Consider the following 22,341-nt stretch of genomic DNA (forward strand, 5'->3'; position numbering starts at 1 on the left):
AAGCCTGACCTTGAATGTTTCCAGGAATGGGGTATCCAACAAATTCCTCATCCATCTAACAGTCCATACATCAAATCCACATCTCTCCAATTCAGAGAGAAGGATGTTGTGGGGGACTCTGTCAAAGGCCTTACAGAAGTCCAGGTAGATGACATCTGTAGGCCTTCCCATTTCCACTGCTGTAGTCACTTCATTATAGAAAGACATTAGGTTGGTCAGGTGGGACATGTCTTTAATGAAGTCCAGAAGTTTCTCTTCACTCCAGGCCTAAGTATGGTTTTAAGCCCGTTTCCCTACAGAAACCCCTTAGTTTTGTCATTGAGGATGAACAAGACTGCACCAACCCCAGCACTATCTGCACAATGACCATCACCCCTAAGGAGCCTGTTTCCATTCCCACACACAGCCTATCTTTCCTGCGGTGTATTCTAACAGGCTACAAAATCCTCATCTCTTCATACAAACAGATCCATCTGTGTGTTGTGGCACTGGGATAGGATGGGAGCACTGGTGCCCCTGGCACTAGGGCTGTGAGGAGCCAGACTGCCTGAGGGTGGTGGGAGGGGGCTGGACCACACCAAACTTAGGTCCTGGGTGGCTCCTTGTGCTGTGTGTCTTCAGCCAGGTAAATAGACACATCCAGCGCTTGCACCCTTCCTGTGCCCCACACAGGGACTCACTGGGACTAAATGGCCCAGCAAACACACTGGCCAGAACCACGAGCAAGGCATCAGCCTCACAGCAATGCTGGGCTTTGCACGCCATGCAGAAAAGAGACTGCTAAAATTATTCTTTCTCTTCCAGTTATGCTTAGGTCCCTGCCTCTTCTGGAGTTGTATGCAGACATAAGGGAAAAGGAGTTTTAGTTTCAATTTTGAGTTTGCAAGCTATCTCTCTGAGATAGTAAAAATTATTTTGTAAATGCAATACCATTTTTTAATGTAGGTTGTGACACACATAGCATGCAAACTGAAGGAAACTCCAGATGGAATAAAATAAAACAGCTAATGGGAGAACATAATATACAATAGCAAGGGTAAGTATTTGATAGTTTCTCTCTATTAAGTATTATTACCAGTAGCACTATATTCAGCCATGTGAATTATTATCCTGAGTCATGCTTCATCCTGCAATATGAAAAAGGCCATGTCTGAAAACTCTGATCAACATAAATTATCAGTTTATAAGCAATTTCAAATTTATGTTTTGTTTCATTTTGTGATTCGTGGCTGTAGTGATACCTCAATCCCAAAGCACTGAAGAGTCTGCTATATGCCAACCAGAAATGCATCAATTCTGCAAGCAGCAAATGGAGTAAGGTGGTCAGGGTGCACAGCCAGATCTGGAGCTGACTGGCAGGTGAAGAGGTTTGCTACTAAGTGAGCTTCCTGTCATTATCCATAGGTGTTTGAATAAAAGCAGGAGAGTTCTTATCTTTGGAGATGGAGAAAGTTATCTGCCTTGGCAGGCATGGATAGAATGGTCTGAGAAGATGATCACTTGTGAGTAGTGACTGTTGCTCACTTTGGGGGTAAACCTAGTGGCATAGATATTGCTTGCACTTGAGGACCATAGGACATACGATCCTGAGTGATACTCTCCAGATGGTGGGGTTCTTTTCAGCCTCTATACCTGGGTCAGGTGGCATTACCATAGGCCTTTTCTATCTCCAAGGCATGGGGTTTTAGCCCAAAGCCTAAGAGCAGTCTTTTCCAATACCGAATGAAACAGAGAAGCAGCTGCACAGATTGTCCCACTGTCACAGAGCACCACATTACCATAATAGCAGCCAGATGGCCAGGCTTTGCCTTTATTATTGGAATTACCATTCATATCACAGGAGTGCTGAGATTTCCCAGCCAAAATTGGCACTTGAGAGACACATGATAAAATGCATCCTTCACCTACAGAGGTTCCCATCTAAAACACCAGGACAGACAAAAAGGAATAAAGAAGCAGGAGCACAGAGAAGTTAATGGTTGCCCAGCGGTTCTAAGCAGAGCAGTGGCAGACCCAGAGAGCTGGTGGGTGCTGCGCTGCCCTCCTGGCCACATTGACCACCCCACACCTGCAGGGGCTCACAGCTTCCAAGCCTGCTTGAGACCTGCACAGGCCCCAATGCAAAAGCTCCCAATCACTTCCTAGACATGTGCTGGGATTACTCCTGCTGTGCCATAGTAAATACTAGTGTGGCAATACCAGAGGGCAAAGTGAAGTTTCAACATGTTAATGACAGATTGTTCCTGGAAACCATCCTATCCTGGCTACCCCTGGATTAAAAATGATGACAAATAAGTTTTTCCAGCATCTCCTTGATATGTTACTGATACAAATTGATAGATTTTATCTTTGTCCACTCCCAACAGGGGGAAAATATCTCGAGAGTGGTTAGTAAGAGTGCAGAGAAAGATCCACCATCAGATAGTACATGTGCACTGGCTTTGTCTATTGTAAACCCACAAGGAATTACATGCCTTTTTGGTTTTAATTTTGCTGAGATCAGAAAAAATCAGTTTAACAGAAGCAATAAAAACTTACCCAGAAAGGTAAAAAAGCCCTGGGGCAAAAGATAACCATACGCGGGATTATCGAGGTAGGTCACATTTTTCTCTCAAGTTGAGTAAACACCTCATACTGATAAAATCTTGCAGCCACACTTCACTTGATGTGAGAAAACATCTGTGGGAGGGAAGCATCTGTTCATTATCACTCATGGGTTTAATTGTAGGGTTCTTATCACCCAGTGGTGTTTTCATACTTACCACAGGCACTAATGTAGGTCCAACTTCAATGAGAGAGAACATTGCAGTGATGGGTGGCTTGTTTCAAAATGGAAGATAGTTCCAAATAACCTGGTTTTCTTCTGAGAAAAAAGAAAGGGGCAAAATTTGGGCAATGGTGTCTCCTATAGCAGTTAAACTGATACCTTGGAGAATAACAGACTGTTTTGAAAGATCATCCGGCTCCAATGAGTTAGCTATTACTCTGCCTAGTAATAGGCAGTGTGGAGCTAATGTGATTCCTTTATCCCCAGAGTGGAAGACTTACCCTTTCCCCTAATTTTAAAATAAATAAGTGAACCAAAACAATTTTCTTTTTTTTTTTTCTTAGAAAAAGCAACTTGGTGCTCAAAGGAATTTAGGGTGAGGCAAAAAGCAGTAGGAATACAGAAAGGAAATATGAAAGGGGAACAAACTGATATGAGGGGTGATGTTATTAGTGAGATTTTGTCCATGTCTTCTTGCAGTGATGGCTCTCAATGCTTGTCACCTCTCCCCTCATACTCTGCTCCCAGACTGAGGTCTGTGCTTCCAGTTCTAGTTTCCATTCAAAGCCTCCAACATCAGAAAAATGAAAAAAAGGGTCACCAAATTATTTTCAAATCACTTTTCCTACTTTCCCATGAAAAAAGAAATAATCTTTACAGGGCTGAAATAGTCCTCTCAGTGTGAGTTTAATTAATTGAAGCAAGATAGCCCCCAGGAATCAAGTCATAATGCCCATCAAAAACACTGTAGTAAGTAACCCCATAGCTGTAGATGAGAGATTTTTTTCATTACTGTTTCAGTCTCAACCCTTCAGAAATCCTTTTTGTATTTCAGCCATGACTCAGCTGATTTAAGTACTTTAATTCCTCCTTTCTTCCTTCTTGCTTTCCATATTGTTCTGTATTCTCTAACAATATGAACATGGAATTCACACTGTGAAAGATGAGAGGTAATCTCTGATAGCTACTTGAAAGCTCAAGTTGAAAATAATCTTGTGACAAAAAAGGGCTGCCTTTCCTTGTTCTGTAGATTTATACTCAATACTGGTCACATGCCAAGGAGTTTACCAATATGTTTATTTCCCCACATATGGCCATCTCAGCATGCCCGTCTATTGAACAACATTCAGGAGTAGCCATTTACTGCAATTACATGACATATTATACTAAAAAAAAAAAAAAAAGCAAACAAATTATGATGAAATCTGAGGATTTCTTCTCCCTAATGCTCTAAGCTTAAGTTCCCAAAACTATTTGTTTATCCAAAACCTTGTTATCACAGACTATGAGATTTAGGTTCTTCAATTTCTCCTTTTTTTTCCCCTTTTTCTTCATTTTTTTTCTTTTAACTGGAAATCCCTGGATTTGGCTGTGATCAAGACAGTAAAACAGAGAGTTTTGAATGTTCAGCTCCTTTTGGTTTGCACCCCTTCTTGCACCCACCAACAGAGCAAGCTTTCTCTGTTGATCACTTTTTAAGCTGCCCTGACTGAAATTACTGCAAATCCTTTAGAATTTGAACCCAAGGAAGAAATTCTCTAAAATCCACTGTACTCAACACTTTCTTGTTGAAGTACTGCCTTTCTTTTTCTCTTGTCTCTGTCCTTTGAGTAAAGCAGTATTAAGTGTCCTGCATATACTGACATTGGCTCTACCATAGAGCCCCTGACTGCAGCTGTGCCCCCTCCCCTCCCAGGCTGCCAACAAAAATTACTTGCTACTGGAACTAGCAAAATATCCTTTAGGATAGAGAAAACCCTTAATTCAGCTGGTGGCCCTGCCCCCAGCGGCACTTTTGAGCTCACAATTAATCTAAGTTCCCCAAATTAGGATCTTGTGCTCCCCGACTTCTTCACATTTCCTTTGTCTGTAAACTAGATCAGCACCACTCAGAGCGCTTTGCCACAATTCATCTGATTCTGTGTCATTTCAGATCTTTATTAAATCCAAGCAGTTTTAGCAATATTGTGGTAGCTTTCCACCATTCATATTAAAATATAATTGAATTATGTTTCCTATAGCTATTGACCACACAAAAACAGTACAGCATATCAAGATACCACTGGAAAAAGAGCACACAGAAGAGTTTGTATATATCTTCTGCAGCCAAGGCATTGCTTCTATAAGAAAAGTAATTTTCACTCCTTTCGAGTTTTTAAGTTTTTCCTATGCAGATTTTGTAGGTTTGTATTTTATTTCCTGGTTTGGATTGTATTTTTTAAAATTAAAAAAAAAAAAAAAGTGGAGTAAGTTGATTTGAGAAAATTATTGATTCTTTGGGCATGAACTCCTAAGTTAAGGGACATTTTTATGGTGCCCATACTTTCCTTACCTCATTAAAACACTGCCCTTGAAAAACAGAAAACACTTTCTTCCAAGTTTTTTTTTCTGTGTGGTCTGATATTTTCAGTCATAAACCCAGAATTCAAAGTTAGAATGCATTTTTCAGAGTGCTTTTTCTACCTTCTACTTTTTCTTGAACAGTGACTAAAGTGGTCCCTTGCTTACAGTTCTCAGTTCCCAAAGAAAGAGGGCAAAAGTTATGCTGGGGAAACTTTTCCTGAACTTCCCTTCAAAGCGTAAATTCCCATTATCACCAACTGCTGGTCAGCTAAATCATGGATATCATTTATATCAGGGACTGTGCAGTCTGGTGGGCAGTGCCTTCACTCCCTCTGAAAACTTGTCGCCTGGCAGAGTAAAGACTTTCACTCCCCATTGCTAATGCTTGAGGAAAAATCCACAAATCTACCACACAAATCTGTTTCTTTGCGTTCTTCCAAAATGTAATGCAAATGAAAAAACAGTCCCCATCCCCAACAGCTACTTATAAACACTGGAAGCACAGGGAAGCTGCTCTCCTACTGACATTTAAAGCCACTTTCAGCACTAGAAAAGCACAGAAGGGGTTCAGCTATTTATACCACTGTTACACAGTTAAGGTACCAATGCCCTCTCTCCTAAGATATTAATAATTATATTCCTCTGCATTAAAATAATAGAAAGAATTATCAAATCAAATCATAAAGGTAAACATGGAGCTAATCAGAAAGGAGATTTAGGAGTTACAGTATAATTCCCCCAAAGCCCCCAGCCTAATTAGTGAAGAAGATAAACTGGTTGACAGATTGCACAGCTAAAAAAAACATAAAGCAAAGAAGGTTATAATATTTATTATTACTGTATAACACAGTGATTAGACCCCCAACGTATGAACAGATCTAATCACCATCCTCTGGAAAGGATAATAGCAGCCCTGCGAGTCTAGTTTGACAAATTAATCCAAGCCTGATCCAAATAAAGAGATTTGTAGTTTTCAATGAAAAATTAACTCCCTGGCTGTGCAGTGGGAGCATCACCACATGCACTAATGGCTTTGTTACTGAGAGACAGGGCTGCACCATGTCTGTGCTCAAGGGTCTGTCACACAGCACATAGTTTGGTGCTGCAGCAAGGGTAAAGAATTAATGTAAAAAATTGTGTGTTTGTGAATCATTAGTCATCATAAGACTTAAAACCTAATCTTAGGAGATAGACAGTAGTCTAAAAAGTGTGAGCTGACAAAGCTGGTCATTATCTATTCCACGGCCTTCTTGAAGGACATCTATATAGTCCTGAAAGGTTACAGTAAGGAAATTTCTCACACTGAGTGTCCCTGAGTATCACTGAGTATCTACACCCACAGTGTAGAAAAAGATTACCCAAAACAGACTTCATTACATATTTGTACTATGATGTGGAAATTTGCTAGCAACATGAGAAAGAAGCAACATGAGTAGCAGGTGAGATGTCATGTGGACACCTACGTTTTGTCCACAAAAAGGAAGAGAGCATGGAGGCTGAAGAACTTAGGAAGCTTCAGAAAACTGCTGGAACAAAAAAGCAGAATTGGAGCAAAGAATCTACCCAGCTGAAAAACAGTGGGGAAAGGGAAGGCCTGAATTTTTTTCCATGTAGTAAAGTAGGTTTGTTGGTTTGTGCTCTACAAGAGCTCTAATGATTTCACACACTCCCATATATTGGAGGAAATGTCATGGCCATTTATTTTAGTGCTATGGTCATTCCCTTGCAGAATATGAACAAATGTTGTCCAGATTACAGGCTTCACTTTATTCACCTGAACAGTACAAAAACTACATGCTGATATATCAAGCAAGCACAATTTCTTCTACAGTGCTTTTAATAAGATGAAGAGGAAGACTGAGAATACAAAGCTCAGCAGTTTGCCAAAGTAGGTTCCTGCTTCTTATGTGTCTAGACTCCTGAAATGAAAGCCTTCATGTGGAGTTAGCAGTAAGCACTCAGTGCGATCACAGGGCAAGTTTTGTGTCTCAGAACAGCTTCCACAGCAGTCAGTAACCTGAGAGAGTTCAGGCAGTTACTGGGAGAAGCTGAGGACAGAGGTACATCTTCCCATCTCCCTCCCCGTGGCACATAGTTCTGTGCTGCCAGGGGACACTCACTGACTTCCCTGGGTTTTCTCCAAACAGTTTTCTAAAAGCATTCAGGAGGGACCAATTCCTCTTCTCAGGTGACAGCAGCAGCAACAACCTTCTGTCCAGAGAGCAGAAAACTTGAGTTCATTTCCTCCTGTTTCCAAAGAGGACACCAATCCATTGTTGCACAATGTCCCAAACACAGGACGGAAAGATTTCCTTCAGTGGAGATGATAACTCTGAAGGAAAGCTCTAAGAAATATTTGTAGTAAGGTGTGCAGGTACCTTTGGGATTACAAAGCATTATCACAGTATCTGAAAGCTGTGTTTAACTTGGAAATTAGGCTGGAGTGTGAATCTAACGTAATTTTCTATCTACCTCTAATCTTCCTTCCCAAACTGTGCAAAATTCAGTGTAATCTTCCTTTTTGATTTTCAGTCTGAATGCTTTTTACAGTTTTGGCCAAAGAGCAGAACTTTTCAAGAGATCCCTTTCCAACCTTCTGAGATTAAAGCCTTTACTAAAGCAATGAGGTGTGTTTGCCATCCTTTGTGGCTGTATCTGAATGATTTAGAGAAGCAACATTATGTTATTGTCTAGTGTCTTTTGAACAGCTGAGCTTTAAACAGTAAAGACAAATAGATGAGGAGAAATCAGGCTTTCATAATACTATGAACTCAATATGCAGAGAATAGAAATTTTTTAAAAATCTCCTTTTATTCCAACAGCTAAGTGTTTCCCTGAAATTCATATTTGATGAATTAGATAACTAGCAGCAATTCTTAATCTAAATGCCCCAAACACTATTACTCATGTGCTGTACAAAGATCGTATGTGGTTATAACTGGACCCAGACACTGAGACAGGAAAACTCACATAAAACACTTTCTGGAACTAGTAAATGAAAAAAGAAAGAAAAAAAAAAAAAAAACAGTGAAGGAATAAAGATTAAAGAAGATTTTAAAGCAGAGTTTTTTTTTTTCTCAAAAAAAAAATCTGACTCTAAATCATCTCCCAAGATATGGTTAGGTTAGGGAAAAGTTATCAGGAAAAATGTTTTTGACTCATTAAGTCTAGCAAGGGCACCTAAGACCCACTGGTGCACTCAAATAAATATGAAGCATTTTGTTGTGTGTAAGGTTATTTTGCTGTTAGACTGTCCAAATAAGGCTGCCTCTGGTGCTGCTGACCTAATGGACCTTAACTTGCTATCCACAGTCCTGCTAAAGGGTTATACTAAAGGAAGCCACACAGTCTCATTTAACTAGACTGAAAGATTATGTAGGGAGAAGACACCACTATGACCACTTAACCCGCTTTCCCACCTGTGTGGTACAAGCCTGTTCGATCTACGCTCCAATGCAGGCACAGTCCTGAGTGCCGAGCCATGAGCAGATGGCACAGGAGATGACTCCAGGACTAATTGCTTAACCCATGCAAATATAACAGCTCCTGGCTCTGAGAGGCTCTCTGAGTGCAGGGGAAGGTACTGAAATGACCGGTGTTCCTCTCATACCAAACAGTGAAACAAATACGCTTGATTGGAAGAGTCTTGGGGTAGGATTTGACTCAGAGATCAGCATTCAGATATTGACCATTGGGCTTCACACAGCTGGTTCCTGCATGTAATGAAAAACACTTTAAAGAGCATGTGATCTCAACTTAGATATTTCTAAATGACTTCACCATAGATTTTGGTAAACAATTAAAGTCTTCATCTACCATGGAGTGTTTGTGTCCTCAGCTTCTCAAAGCTGGATATTTTCATGCATCTACATCCAAACCAAAGAACCCTCTATTCTCACCTATTTTCCTCCAGCAGTCAGCTGTAGACTGTGACCAAAGGCATCCTCCTAACTCCTCCTTGTTGAGCTAAACAGACAGAGCTTTTGCATTCCCTCTCTCTCTCTTTCTAATGTATGTTTACTTGTCCTTCTGTATCTGTCATGACTGTTCCCTGAATGCTCTCCAAATTGCAAACATTTTCCTCAGGCTGCAGAGAAAACATTAACACAGGATTGCAGTAACAGTCAGATTCATGCCAAATGAAGAGGGAATATATTTTTCCAGCTCTTAAGATCACTCTGTTTACAGTCCAAGGATCACATCAACACTGCAGCCCACTGCCATACAATAAGCACTTCTGTTGAGCTGACCTATTTCTTCACTACTTGGTGATTTCATTTGCACAAAGAGGGCTAACTTGAGAGACATTATATGTGACTATCTGAAAAATAAAATTTGTTTACAATGAGCAGCTCATCCCTTTCTCTTCAACACTCACCTTTTCCCACAGCATCCTTTACTTCTGCAAACGCAATCAGCAATGAGAAACACAGGAAAGGTTCCAGATCTGCTCCCAGTGGGAAGAAGTAACTTTGCCCAACATGTTCCCCACATTTACAAGGACTAGCTAGGAAATTTTCTATTCAGTTATATATGCCATGTTACTTTCTATCATCCCAGCTTTCACCCCTAAGGTTGCTCTGAACTCTGTCAAAAACCTCTAAAATACATATGTGAGATATATATGAAAATAATATGTGAGAGGTGAGTATATTTGAAAGAATATAAATCTGAAAGCAGTTTTTGCATTCTGACTAGATATTTCTTAATCAGAATTAGCTTCAATGACATAACTTCTGAATAAAGCTGAATGCTTCTTCAGAACTGAAAATGATCTTCAGCAAAACTCTTCAAAATAACTTATAGCTCAGTACCAAGATTGTCTCTGGGAAGCGACAATACATGATCACACCATTAATGTCAAAAAATTGCTCACTGTAGAGAAGGCATTAAGATTATCAACATTTGCAGTGATCAACCCACAGAATATAGAAATGCAAAAGGAAGTTCATATGAGTGAGACAATATTAATATTGTACCAACAACATGGTTAATAGCTCTTCTCATTTTGTTTATATGATTTTGTTTAGTCCCATTTTAACCACATAACCTGCATTTTTAGCTTACATACCTTTTCTGCAATCTGCTTGACACCAGGAGAAGAAAGGTTATTTTTTTCCTTTGTGCTATTCAAAGCACAACAAAGAAATTTATTTCAAAGTTTATCTGGTTCAACATTTGCAGCTTGGGCAGATGTTTGTGGTTTTTTCTGCACTTTTTGTGTACAGGGCAACAATTTTAATTTTTTTCTGATGAAAAGGAGAAAGCAGTAAAATTTGTTTTGACAATATTTTTCACATATACACAAAGCAAACCCCTTTTATATTCATAAATGCGTGTATATATACGTGCATATGGATATGGATATGTGTATACATATATAAAGACATATACACATACATATGTAATTCTTATTCCTCTGTTACAACTTTACATGAAAACAATAAAAAAAAAAAAAAAAGAAAATTCTTCTTCAAACAGAAGCTTCAAGATCTACAGCTGACACCATGGATTCCACAACCATTTACAAACATTTTATCATATTAAAAACAATAATAAACCATCATAAATGAAATCTGTGCTAGCACATTTTGTCTATTGCATTGATGTTTAGATTTTGCATCCAGATGCCTCATATACTATCAACTTATGAATGGGATCTCTCTTTCTAGAAGATAGGAGAGCTGGGCAGAGAGAAGACATTTAAAACCCATCTGGGCATGGTCTTAGGCAGCCTGTTCTAGTCCACACTACTTGAACATGGGTGTTTAGCCTAGACAGTCTTCAGAAGTGCACTCAGAACCCTGCCACACTGAAGGAGGAGATGACAAGGAGTCTGCTTGCTGACATATACAAATGCAGGAAAAGGAGGCAATGTAATGTAGTTATTACGAGTGGAGAGCAGGGATAGCACTCACAGGCTGCAAAACCAATAATCTCAGGACAGCATGTAGACTTCCCTGCTCTGCTTGGTGCAGGTCCCTGTACTGTTAATTAAAGAGAACCTATAGTGGGCGTTATGGTAAGGGTCAGATTTCTGAAGTGAAAAAATGTCATGATTTCAATGACCTGTGGGGATGAACCAGATTTGTGTGGTGACAGCAGTGGTGTCATGGAGCCATGGTGGAGAAGGAATGGCAGCACTGTTATCTGCAATGGTGCAAGAGGAGGACCGTCCAGAAATGAGACATTAAAATGAAGGACCAAGTAAAAATGTCCCATCACCTTGTGATTATGATAGTCTGGAGTCTTGGGGTCTGTGAGACCACCTGACAGTTTCAGACTATCCAGGACTTCTGTATAGTGCCTTTTGCAGAACACGCTTGTCACACGGTCCTAAAGTCTGGACTCGTCTCTTCAGTACTCACCTACACACTTCAACTTTGGGCTGATTGCAGACCTGACATATTTTTGAACAGGAATGCTTGTATGATGATTTAGGGTAGTGGTTGTAACAGAGCTCATAAAGCTTGTTATTTTCTGTTATTGTCATAATCTTATTCACTAGGTTTTTATGTATTCTTTTATGGTTTTAACTTATAAAACAAGCACTGAAATGTAGTGTTATTAATATAAAACTATGTAAGCACCCAGTCTTTTTCTATTCCAAAGTATGAGAAGATGCTATATGATGTAATTAATGGCAGTTAAATGAAGAACAAATTAAGGGAAATATTATTTCATGCAAAGCATGGGATTTACAGCCCCAAGAGACTTTTCAAGTGAAACAGTGAGTTGAGTGATTGGATTTTAAAAAGATCTAGATAATTATGTGACCATTAGCATTTATAATGATGTTAAGATAATTAAGTGTAATGAAACATCATGCTTCTTGATATAAACACATTACTTATATAAGTCAGGAAGGAATATATTTTAGGAAATCAGCATTTCACAACTGACCAGGTATATTTTGGTTTTGTTGTGCAGAACTTTTCTTTACACTTTTACAATCAGACAATGCACACATGTAGGCAGAATGATAGATTGAATGGAGTAGCCATCTATTTTACTCTAGAATACTCTATCTCCTCACCAGTTGAAGATAATGAAGTTTCACTGTCTATTTGTGAAACTCCTTATAAAGGTTCAAAATTGACTATTCAGAATTGCCACAGAGGAAATCCTATTTGGAGATATGTCAGTAACCTTACCTGCTATATCACCTCCTTGTTGCTGTTCCACAACCAGGAATTTCATTGATGGACGTTGTAGTCTCAGAAGCCAGATGCTTTGCAAAGGAAATGTCATTGATCTAATAGAGGGCAGGCTTTTGGCAGAAGACAAAAAGTTACTGCATGTATAGTTTTAACATTGACAAGATTTAAAAGGGTTTTTTTTTCTTTATAAAAAAAGTGCAAATCAGAGGTATGTCACTGCTGGTTTTGAGGTTGAAAATCTGTGTTATTTTATTGACCAGTCTGGTTCTTTTTATTCATTCATTTTAAATATGACAGCTGCTACATTTTGCTGGTGAATATCTTTGCTTTCAAGTTGCATGCCTGATTTATATAACCCTGCACATTGCATAGATATTCAGAGTACATAGGTAAATGTGGTTTGACTGAAATACCATTCTATTTTATCTGTGTTTGGCATTTGCTTTCACATCATATCATCACAAAGAACAAATCTGATATACAGCCTAGCTATTTCTTGCCCATTTTGTTCATTAGGTGATGAGCAGTACTGTTTTGCACAGGCTGAAGTACAAAGCTATAGTGGCTTGTTGCTCTGAAAGAAGCTGTACTTAAACTACTGAAGAGAAGTTTAAAAATTAGCTGGTAGTCAACAGACACGGCATATACACCTGGTTCAAACAAAGACTTTCTGTGTTGGCAAGTTATGCAATACTTCAGTATGTTGCTTTGCCTGGCTGTAATGTGATAACAGCACTTATTTCAACCACTCTGAAGCTGCAAAGATTTACAAAACTCCTTTAGATCCACCATCAAATGTTCAAAGGATAATGGTTAGATACTGAGAACTGTGGATACTTTTAGAATTTATTTTAAAAGAAAAAAAAAAAAAAACAAAACAAAAACCCAAAACAAACACACAAAAAACCAAAGAAACTCCCTCCCACAGCACACCTAGTGCTCTTCAGTCACTGACAGGCATTCAGCCTATATGATCAGAATAGAATAAGCCCAAAGTAACAGCTTCTGAAATGTATATAATTAAAATATCTGCAGAGGCACTCCTGGATTCATCTGCATATTTGTTAAGGTAGGCATAGCCAATGAGCTTTTCAAGTTAAATGACAATCTGTTATTTCAAAAACTAAATAAATGGAAGAATTCTTTTTTTTTTTTTTTTTTTTTTTTTTTGCACAAACAAAGTACACAAAATAAACTTGGTAGTTGGAGTTTCTGCTTAGGCTTTTTTGCCAAGCAGAGGCTGGCACAGAACACATTGCTATATATGTGCATATATATGGTCCTGTGCAGGGCCAGGAGATGGACTTGATGGTCCTTGTGGGTAACGTTCAACTCAGCTTATTCTGAGATTCTATGATTCTGTGATTCTGTGTATGAGCATAATGAACTGTTCTAAGAGCTGAATGGAAAAGTTACACTCCCATGCCAATGGACCACCATAGCAGTTTTTTCCTGTAACTAGAGCTAAGGTAATAGTAACTGGACAAAATTCCCTCCTTATCTGCAATAGCTATAGAAATACCTGAATTCTGATTTCACCTCCATTGTGTCCTTCAGGAATTGCTCTTATCTAGTGAACAATCTGCAGCTCTGATAGTCGAGCCTCATCCAAGCAATCCCTTACCCAGACTGCAGCCTGAGGAGAGGTTCACCTGCATCTAATTGATGTCATACACATACTGATGGCATCAACTTTTGAGAACATTTCCGTTTATCTGCCTGCCTATCGATCTATCAATCTTATACAGTGCATAGCGCTGCAGTGTCTGTAACTTGTAATACATGAGCAAACATTCAACTCTAATTTCTATGTATTCATGAAGAAAGGAATCTGTAGACATTTTAATAGGTCCAATGATTATTCCTATCAAAGCAGCTGATGAGGCAGAATTGATTGAGGTGGACATCCCTTGTTTGTAAGGAAAAAAATCTGTTACCCTGCAGCTATGAAATAACATTTTCTAGTCTTCATAAAGCCCCTTGGAAGTTTCAGAAAAAGTAAATACTCCTGAAGTATCAACACACAGGATCTTTAACGACTCATTTCTTGTTAAGCTGTCTCAGCTTCAGCCTGCCAACCGAGTCAGCCCAGCTTGGGTTATATTTCACTCGGTTTTCCAAAATCCACTGCTGCTGAGTCCTGGATTATCCCTGTCTAAAAATTCAGTCCCTCTGTGTCTGAAGGTGAAATTTGGTTTAGCAGCGGGAAGGTGTTAACACAACCGCACTGTGGAGATTAACATTACAGCAAATCCTCAAAAGAACCAGAAATATCCAAGACACTTGAGATATCTATTTTTGATGAAAACTTCAAGAAAGTAATAAAAGAATAGCATTTAATAGTAGGTCAGTTATTCATTCTCTTGGAACACCAACAAGAGCTTGGCAAGAAGCAACATGTCTGTGATACAATTTTTTGCTCTTTATGTAATAAGTAGTTCTGTAAACAATTTAACTTTCTCTGTTCAAACTCCATATTTATTGTTTCACCTGCTTTGAACTAGCAACTGTGATCTCATTTATGAAAGGTTAAAAACAGTGTTCAGTTTCATTGCAGTTACTTTAGGATATACTGCTGCCCCTGGTGAGATGTATGTGTAAAGTCACATTTTGCTAATGGTGGTTCTGGAAGCTTTTTGAGAAGTCTGAAAATCTTTTAAAGAACCAGTGACTCTGTCATCGTTCCAGTCATTTGAAGTTATCCCAGTCATTTAAAACAAAGTCATCTGAAGTATATACTAGATGTAATAGATACAATGCTGAGAAAAGCAACTGAATGAAAAGACATGCTTTCTTAGGGGATTGCCATCTATGATGTCTGCTACACTAACCTTTGATCCATATGGCTGAATGAGAACAAAGTGAAATGGACTTACTCACCCAAGGTTTTATGCACATATTTCACAGGTATCTAAACTTCATCAGAATATGAATACATAGTCATTCTGTTTAAGAATTTTTCCATCTGAGCTTAAATGTTTCTAATATTTCTGTTACTGTAAGAAATCAAAGCAGCAAAGGAAAAAACCCTCTTCTCTAAAGCCTCTCACAGAGCTATCATTACTGCTTTAGACACAGCAACAAAACAAACTCAGATGTGTTTGGAACCACTGACTTAAAATCTGCAGTATGTTCATTCGAGTATGGGTGCTAGTCATGCATGTACATAATCATGTTAAAACTGCAACCCTATGAGCCTAAGCTCAAATCACAGTTCTCTGAAATTACTTGGACAAAACAGGAAAGAGTTTTTCCTGAGTAGCTTCTAGCTCTTCTACATCATATCCTCATATACTGTGTTGGGTAATGAAGAGAAATATGATTAAGGTATTTCAAGCCTGACATGAATATTTTTCCAGTGGAGAGGGTTTTGATAATCTAGCCTTGTGGACTGAATTTGGAATTTGCTTTGCTTCTGTAATTGGACTTCTAATGCCAGCAGAATCAAGGCCTGAGAAGCAAACTGAAAATATATTTCAAGGGAATGACACATCTGTGGCACACTAAAACTATTAGGCTACTGAATGCCTGTTTTGAATTACATCGAATCACCTGAAGACCATATGGCAAATGGAAATTATTTAAGTTAGCATTTACTGCCTTATACAGGATTAAGAAAGATTTTTTTGTTGTTGTTGTTATTTTAGCTAAACCTATATATGTAAACTCACTTGCTTTCATGCCTTTGTAATCGATAACTGAAGGCCAAATGCAATCTGCTAGGAATGCACAATCTGCTATGAATACTTAATCTGCAAAACAGTGAGCTATCTTGCAGTGGAGAAACATGTCTGCATTTTTAAAAATCCAGTGAATAAAGGACCAGTCACCTAATCCTTAGACAGTACCACTGATTCTTCTCAAATTCACTGGGGAACCAGGACTAAGAATCTTAAAATTAGATGAACTCAGGTGCTTAACTTTAGGAGCTAATTTTTGAAAAATTGACCTATTTATCTATCCCTGAGAGGAGAAAGTGTATCAGGAAGTTTAATTTCCCTATGCACTTTTCTGTGTACATTCCATGCTGTTTGCAGGTTGCAGATGGAAAGAGCAGATAGCAGTCCTAAGAAAGTTTTTGTGCAATGTGGCAGAAGATCTTAAATAAAATGTCAAACAGAATTTAATCATTTTCTAAGCACATTTACACGTATACACATGGCAAGTAGCCAAACTATTGCCCAAATCAGTCATCTAATAGATTTAGTGAGCCTTTGCTTTGGTCCTCACACTGACAAAATGTGACTTTCACTCTGTATTGATGTCAACACCATTTCATCTAAATTGTCCCATGAGGATCAGGCCCATAGTCAGATTGATTCCAAATTCCTAAGAAAATCTGACTCTTTTAGACTAGAATGTCCATCACAATGGAAACTAATTTAAAGACCATTCTGAATATATATTTCTGATTGCTGGGATGTTTCTCTCTCTCCAGGCCCAGGATTTGTAATGTTTTTCCAGCTATGCTTGAAGTGGTTTTTCTATAGTGGGCCTTGAGCTTTCTGTCTCAAGAATATTTACTTTCAATAACTGAGCATGAATATTTAGATGCTGTAGTGCACAGATCAGCGATCAGCACTAAATACACATTTAAGGCAATAAGAATTGTGTGAGCATAGCTGAGTAATGCCTAACTGGACTTAAATGTGCTCGTACCTAATGTTTTCAAAAACAGCCATCTCTCACTTAGAAGATGCTTTTCCTGTTTTTGTTTTGTTTGGTTTTTTTTTTGTTTGTTTGTTTGTTTGGTCGGTTGGTTGGTTTTTTTCCCCCTGCCTTTCTAACTTACATAAGAAAGAAAGAGCACTGGTCTCTTATAGATACCAGCTATTTATTATTCATATACTGACTTCATCCCAGTGAGAAAAAAAGGAATCTCTCTAGATGGAAAAGTTTGCATTATGCATTCTGTCCAATAAAACATTGGATTTTATTATTGTTGGGTTCTGGTTTGCTAGGCATAATACAGCATATCAATGAGATGTCCTTGTTAAATATTTAAGACTTTATTTAAAAGGGATTTTTTTTTAATTACTGTAATGAAAAGCACCTGCCAGATTTATACTTTGATATCATGGCTATTTTTATGTCTTTACATTACGTAGTTGCCTAAACCGGGATAAAGGCCTTTCCTATGTTTGTACCTGCTGTATTCTGTCAGGTGGCATTTCAGTTCACAGAAGTGTTACTTGGCAACACCAACATCCATTATTTGTCCCTGATACTGCAGTGGTTGTTACTGTGGCTGAGCTGCCAAACAACACCTGTTCAGGGACCATTCTCTAGCTCTGAAGTGAGGTGGCCTGGCCTGATCCTCTCTAGACCAGGTATCTCCTGTCCTTCAGGTCTCCTTCAGGCCAGTGTGGTACCTCTGAGTCTCTAACACACAATTATCATAATATTTGTGAGTGCTCACACTGTTCATTGTAATACAGAAGGCACTGCAACTTATCAAAAGAGTGCTTTTGCTGCATGAAAATAAAATAAGGGTTACACAATTTGGATTTGATATGCTGATATGTTTGAAGTTAAAAAGCTGCTAGCATAGTTTGGGAGAACTGTGGAGGGAGCCAAGTTTCATCACTCTTGTTGACACTGCCCTTTTGGGAATGGCCTTTAATGACTTCAAACCCCAAATCAGACTCTGATCTTATGGCAGAGCAAGCCACTTGGTACAGGACAAAATCATGCCAGCAGGATACTGAGCAGTCAAGCAGATTACTGGCTGAGCAGAGTGTGAGTTTCTCCATGACTCTTGCTACGTAGCTGGATAGGTGGGTGTTACACACTTCTCTGGCTTCCAGTGGTTCAAGAGTGTAGCATTTGGGTGTATGCATTTATTTGGGTGAGAACATCCTCTGGTCAGTTTTCCAAATGAGGCCATTAATTTTGATCTAATTATTCCCAATTTCCGCTTGTGACTGAAAGTCAAAACTTCTATTTTTTCAAGTTTAACCCATGATAATTGGAAAGCCACACCTGTTTTCAGCTCTGAATCCTGGGGCTCTACTTGGTCTCATAAACATGCCCAATCTGTGATTAATGATTTGGGAAGTCAGCTTGTTTTGTCTGAATAACATTTGCTAGGATGCACTTGAGTTTCCATCCTTGGAGTTATTTAAAAGACTTGTATGTAGATAGGACACTCAAGGTAGGACTCTCAAAGACATTGTTTAGTGGTGGTGGGCTAGGCATTAGTAGGCTACAATTGCACTCAACAATCTGAAGAGTCTATTCCAACCTAAATGATTCTGATTCCATAATCTTTAGAGAGGCTTTGTGCCTGTCTGCCCTCTGCCATGGTCTCCTCTGGGAACCCACAGCCTCCCAGGCAGCTTGTACAAGAGGCTGCAGGGCACAGGGGTTCTCAACAGGCACAGAAGCTGCAAAGGCTTCCTTTGGAGGGAGGGTGGTCATCATCAAGGTACTACACCAGCAACGCACACAACTATAGTTGCAGTTCTTTGTTAAAGACTGTCTTTCCAAAATTTCGCACATTATTCAGGCCTAGAGTTGAGAAATTAAGAGGAGCATGAGCAGTTACCAACGAGGGAAAAGAAAATCTTTGCTCTTTTTACAACACTTATGTACTAAGGGAAGTCGGATAAATTAAGTCTGATTTCTTGAGCAGATCTTCATGCACACAGCTATTAATTTGGGTTGAAAGAATGTGATTCATTTGAATTCCACAGGCTTCTTTATTTTAATTTTTTTAAATTCTATTAATTTTTCTTTCAAATTCACAACATGTTTCTGTTTCTTTCAGTGAACAATATTAACACTTTCCCATGCCCAAAAATAATATGTCTTAATCCCAGTGGATTTTAACAAAGGACTGCACAGACCTGTGGTTAAAAAGTTTGCTTTATATTTCAAAGTACATAGGTCAAATTTAGTAGGTACCTGTAGATTTATTTTTATATTTTAATGGGCCAGATTCTCAGTTTGTCTAAATCAGAAGAACTCCACTGATGTAAAGGGAACTATATCAAGTTGCATTAGCGTGGTATCTTGCTTCACAACATTTTTTTCTCTTTGTATTCAACTCAGCCTTCAGTACTCATGAACTAATAATTTGTCTGTAGTCTGTAACTCGATGCCTTTTTAAAAAATTATTGTAATTAAAAATATAACTTGTGAATTTTTGAAAATTAGTAGGCTCTGTGAAGGGAAGGTTCACCTTTTCATTTGTACATTGTCCAAACAGGATGGCCTATACCTAAAGAGTTAGTTAGGCTATAGATCTGTCAGATGTGTACATCTTACTCTATCTGTGTGTACATATTTATAAGATACAAGACAGAACTGAATGTAGCAGAGCTGTGGGCCTGCCCTGTCAGGTAGCTAATGGCTGATCAGGGCTAAAAGGGATAAGCAGTGGAGTGAGTGGACATGGGAAGTCTTCCTAGCAGCTTCCAGGAATGTTTCTGGTTGAGTCACAGTCATTTCTGCATTTTATTCCTTTTTATTCAGGTAGAAATGGTATCCAAATTGGTTGAATAGGGGTCACAATGTTCCATGAAGACAGAGACAGGCTAGGCAGCAGTGCCCATGCCATTCAGGCAGTGTACTCACCCCTCCACCAGGCAGAGCTACTAAGTTTCCCTGTGTCTGTCCTCTGAAAGTCCCTCTAGCAGCTCTTTCATTGAATGCTAGATTTTTGATTAAAATTTTTACAGACTGATTAAGTTTGCAATGCTTTTAAAACCCTTTAGAAATTTATAGAAGTAACACCAACTCTATGCTGCATGAACAAAAGATTATTTGAAAAACAGTAACATAAGGAGAGGCCAGTTTCTGAGCTGCATACTACAACTATAATCAAACATTCACATGCAATTAAAATTATGATGATGTTTTACCAGGCCTATAAAAAATTAGGATTTGTGCTATGTGATTCCAGCATATGTATACGAAGCACAAGAGACTAAGAAATGTAATAATAAAAAACTTATATGACAGTGTGTGATATTGAAAGGACATTTTCTTGAGCTTTTTCTCATTTCTCTTCTTTGCTTCTCTGGCAGCAAGCTTGCAAATTCAAATTTGAGATTCTATGATTTTATTTATCATGTAAAGAAGACATGCATCTAAAAACTACACTTTCATCTACTATTTTTTAGAAGATTTTAATATATATTTCTATACTTTCATATGAAGTTCAAATACTATTTGACTGGTACTGCATAGAACAGGGTGACATTTCACACTGCTTATATTAGCTTAGCTCACATTTATCCAGCTTTGTGAACAGATTCATTTGTTGTAGTTGGATTAAATTTAGTGCAGATAGCCATGAAAACAAGGTATTTTTTAAACCAAGATAGCCAAATTTCTCCTCATTTACCTCCTGTGGAAAGCCATTAACTTTCATGAGCAGAAAGGAGAGCTGAAATTGGTTTTGCATAGTGTGGAAATCACTTCAATGCTCTGCAACTCCTTTCCTTTAGCTTATCATGGTTAAGACCATATGAGATGACAAATGCAACCAAAATTTCGACAGTGGATTCTTTGGCTAGAAAGCTGAAAATCTTCCATTTAATTGAACTCTTTGTAAGGTCAAAAAACTCCCAGAAAATACTATATTTATTAAGCTCATTTGGTTAGAGCAGCGTGCTAATAACACAAAGGTTGTTGGTTCAGCCCCTTCAGAGTTGGACTTGATGGTCCCTATGAATGCCCTTTCAGCTCAGAATATTTTGTTATTTGTGATCTATTTCTTAGTAGTTGCAGAATAATTGAAGATAGGAACTTATGAGTACATGAGAAAGTGAAGTCCATCATGGCCTTACCTCTTCAGCAGTTAAACTACAACACAGTGAAAAAACCTGCACATAAATCCTTCACTGTTCCGGAAGTGGTGAAATCATGGATATTTTCCCTTTCAGGATGAGTACCAGCCAAATATCCCATACTGCACATAGAAGAAAATGTAATCGGCAGTAAGAATGGAAATACATAGTACAGGTTTTGATTGTCTAGAGTTAATGATGGCACTGATAGGGTTGAGTGTTTGTGGGAAAGAATCAGAGGGAAGGCCAACAAGGCAGATGTCCTCATGAGACTCTGTTACAGATAAGCTAATCAGGATGAAGAGGCAGAAGAAATATTCTATAAGCAGCTGGCAGAAGTCTCACAATCGCTAGGCCTTGTTCTCATAGGGAAATTCAGCTTACCAGATGTCTGCCGGAAATATAACACAAAGGAAATGAAACAGTCCAGAATGTCCTGGAGTGTGTGGAAGAAAAGTTCCTGGCAGAGCTGGTGAGGGAGCCAACTAGGGAATGCACTGCTGGACCTATGGTTTGTGAACACAGGAATGTTGGGTGATGTGATGGTTGAGTGATGTGATGGTTGGATGCCATCTGGGGCACAGCTATCACAAAATGATTAAGTTTTCAGTTCTCAAAACAAGGAAAGTGGCCAGCAGAACTGCCACCTTGGACTTCCAGCAGGCAGATTTTAGCCCATATAAGAGACTGGTTGAAGGGCAGTCCTGAAGAAGAAGCTCAGGAAGGCTGGACTGAGCTTCTTTCCTTCTTCAAGAAGGAAATCTTAAAGGCTCAGGAGCAGGCTGTCCCCATGGGCCAAAAGACAAGATGGTAGGGAAGAAGGCCAGCCTAACTGGACAGAGAGCTTTGGCTGGAACTGAGAAAAAAAATTAGACTTTATGACCTTTGGAAGAAGGGGCAGGCAACTCAGGAGGACTACAAGGGTCTTATGAGGTTCTGCAGGGAGAAAATTAGAAGAGTCAAAGTCCAGGTAGGACTGAAACTGGATCTTGAAATGCAAGTAACTTTGTGTTGAAAAATCCAGAGAAAAAGCACTTTCAGGAGAAAATATATTCCTTGATCCAAAAAAAGCATTTCTGGTTGCTGCTCTGTGAAGATTGTTAGAAACATGGGGTTTTGTTTCCCTTGTAGAAGAGGAAAATATGTTGAAAGATTAAATTTTCCAACAATTAAATAAAAATGCTCCCTTGCTACTCTATTAGATCCTGAAAAGTCCCCACAAAAATCCATTTAACTGAAGATTTCTCAGATTTCAGTACAATTAAATACAATACAG

The sequence above is a fragment of the Anomalospiza imberbis genome, chromosome 1, assembly GCF_031753505.1.
Source record: "Anomalospiza imberbis isolate Cuckoo-Finch-1a 21T00152 chromosome 1, ASM3175350v1, whole genome shotgun sequence".
NCBI classification, from domain to species: Eukaryota; Metazoa; Chordata; class Aves; order Passeriformes; family Viduidae; genus Anomalospiza; species Anomalospiza imberbis.